The sequence below is a fragment of the Etheostoma spectabile genome, chromosome 11 (genome assembly GCF_008692095.1).
Source record: "Etheostoma spectabile isolate EspeVRDwgs_2016 chromosome 11, UIUC_Espe_1.0, whole genome shotgun sequence".
NCBI classification, from domain to species: Eukaryota; Metazoa; Chordata; class Actinopteri; order Perciformes; family Percidae; genus Etheostoma; species Etheostoma spectabile.
Window position 1 is genome coordinate 18,059,981 of NC_045743.1, and position 2,492 is coordinate 18,062,472.

The 2,492-nt window shown below is 39.2% G+C and overlaps 1 protein-coding gene across 6 annotated transcripts in view; it reads right to left on the reverse strand.

The window, feature by feature from the left end:
- The window catches only part of glsb (glutaminase b), a 44,759-nt gene that overhangs the window by 25,843 nt on the left and 16,424 nt on the right, over window positions 1-2,492 (reverse strand). The gene's annotated exons all lie outside the window — the stretch shown is intronic.

Sequence of the window (2,492 nt, forward strand, 5' to 3'; positions counted from 1 at the left end):
AATGTTGTGGGTGCTTTTCTTTACGTTTTTGGTGTTTTTTCCAAAGGTGTTTGATATTTTTAATCTCAACATTTTCTTATTTCGACGGCCCAGAAAAGAAAAAACGGGTCAATTTGACTCGAGGATAACATGAGGGTTGAGATTCAATTATAGTACGATTAGGTATGAAATGATTACTGGTGTAACGGTAAGACACAATAAAAATGCTGATAACAATTATCATTTAAAATATCACGACTACCACAGTGTGGAAACCGTGTGTTTAGTCCTTCCCAGCTTCATCAGAGTCTCCTGACGTTGCCGTGCAGGCGAGGACACCTCTCAGGACATGTATCAGCCCTCTAGGAGGACTGAGTCTGAAGCGTGGGCATATTCTGGTTATTATAGTAATCCCTAAGGACAGTTGAGTGAAGATAGTTATCCTGTCTGCAGAACGTGTGGGGGAAAAAGTGGCTGCTAAAGGCCTTGAACACTTTTTAAAATACCGCGATAATACCAAAAACCATGATCATTTTGGTCACTATAACCCTGAGGTTACATTTTCAAACCGTTACATCCCTAAGTACAATATTTATCTGGTATATTTAACTGTTTGGGTGTCTCAATGCCTGCATACCAAGATGCCAATGGCGTTTTTACACATGATGCAGTTACCTTTGTCCTGCACTTTTTCCATGAAAGATTATTATTTAGTTATACATTCGTCTAATGGTCTTTCAAGGGATTATTGATTAGCCCTGAGGAGCACTACAGTAAGGTCATTTGTAGCACTTTGCTTAAAAATTAACTCCGACTTCATAAACATGGAGTTGTAAAATGGCTTTACTGCGACAACTGTGTTGTCATCTTTGTTTTAAATGCACAATAAAAAGGCCCAATTATATCTAGTCCTTTTTTATGGATTTAGAGAGTACAACCACTTGCTCCACTTATAAAAAATCTGTCATCATTGGCTCCAGTTTGAGTGACTGCATGTTGGTGTGCTGTTGTAGTATAACAACAGCAAAGTATGTAATCCCAAAAGGCAAACATTGCAGATAAATGTCAATGTGTGAAAAGGAGTTCCCTGTCTACAGAAACTATCTGGTCGAGAATATGAGGCAAACTATATTTAAGTTGAATAGTTTTATATTTGCAAGGTGATAATGCACAACAAGCACAGGTGAACCGAGGGAATGGGATTTTAACATGTGGACACTGAAAACACACAGGTCCCAGACCCTGAGACTTGTAACAGAGAGTACACGAGGTCCCAAATCAAATCAAGATCAAACAGGCCACATGCTTCAGCATGCTTCGTCATACATAGGTGGAGGATTTCGTCTACAGGATGGAGATTTCATTATGTTTCCTCTCTAGATTGCATCCTCCTCAAGTAAAACAAAAACACTTAATAATCACATCTCCAAGCTTTGGTAGCACATGGTTTCTTACAACATCATAACATTAATCAAGACAAATTCCTGGGACAAAAGCTTGGCAAACATAAGGTCATCTCCAGAAAAAGCTTCGATCAAATATCAATCCTTGGAGTTGAGAATTTAAGGGCAATTTACAGAGAATGTGTCTAAGATCAATAATTCAATAAAGCAAAAATAAGCTTGTTTCAAGATATTAAAAAGCAATCACCTGCAATCAAGTCTTTCAGCTGTAAGAAGGTATTCATAGACAGCTCTGGATCTGTGGGTGAGTGCTAATAATTCAATGCTTGCTCTAATTGTGTAAACAGAGCCTGGGGAGTTTAAAGAATTTAAAATCCAACCTGGGAATGATCATTAACAGCTGGTAGGAGCTTAAAAATCTAAAACTACCAATGTGAAAAACCTATAGACAAAGCTGGTATTGAAGCTGTTATAAGTGAAGCTCTGAGCTAAGCTGCAGCTCATTTTAATTTAACATATGACGGGTGATTCCTTTCTGACCCCTGTGTTGATCTGTCTTTACACGGAGTTAGGCAAGAGAAAGTCCAAACAGCGTGACACCAAACTCTGGCGACATGAAGGAGGGGCTGTGGTAGGTGAACAGGATTAATGATCTGACTTCCTATCGCTCCTAATGAGAGAACTGGGTCATGTTTGTGTGCACCTGCATTTGAGTCCAGGTTATTTTCAGCAGGGACGATAACAGCGTGTGTGATGCTGGGGCGGATAAGTGCCTTCAGGAAGGATTAGCAGGTCTTAATTACCCAAACAAGACACATGGCAGTGGACTAAGATAGTGACCTGGACAGGATTCCAGCCAAGTCATGAGTCAGAAATGTCTGAACACACTGGGAAGTCTATAGTCAAATTTTTAAGTAACAATACCACAAAATCTGAGTGTGGACAGGGTGTAAAATCAGCATTATTTGTTAAACAGTCAAATCTTATCTGCTCCCAATATTTATGTTATCCTTTATTATATCTTCTAGATAAAGCAGCTCACTGATACCCACCATACAAGGAGCTTTATTGCTAAGTTCTCAGTACACATGACACACACACACACACACA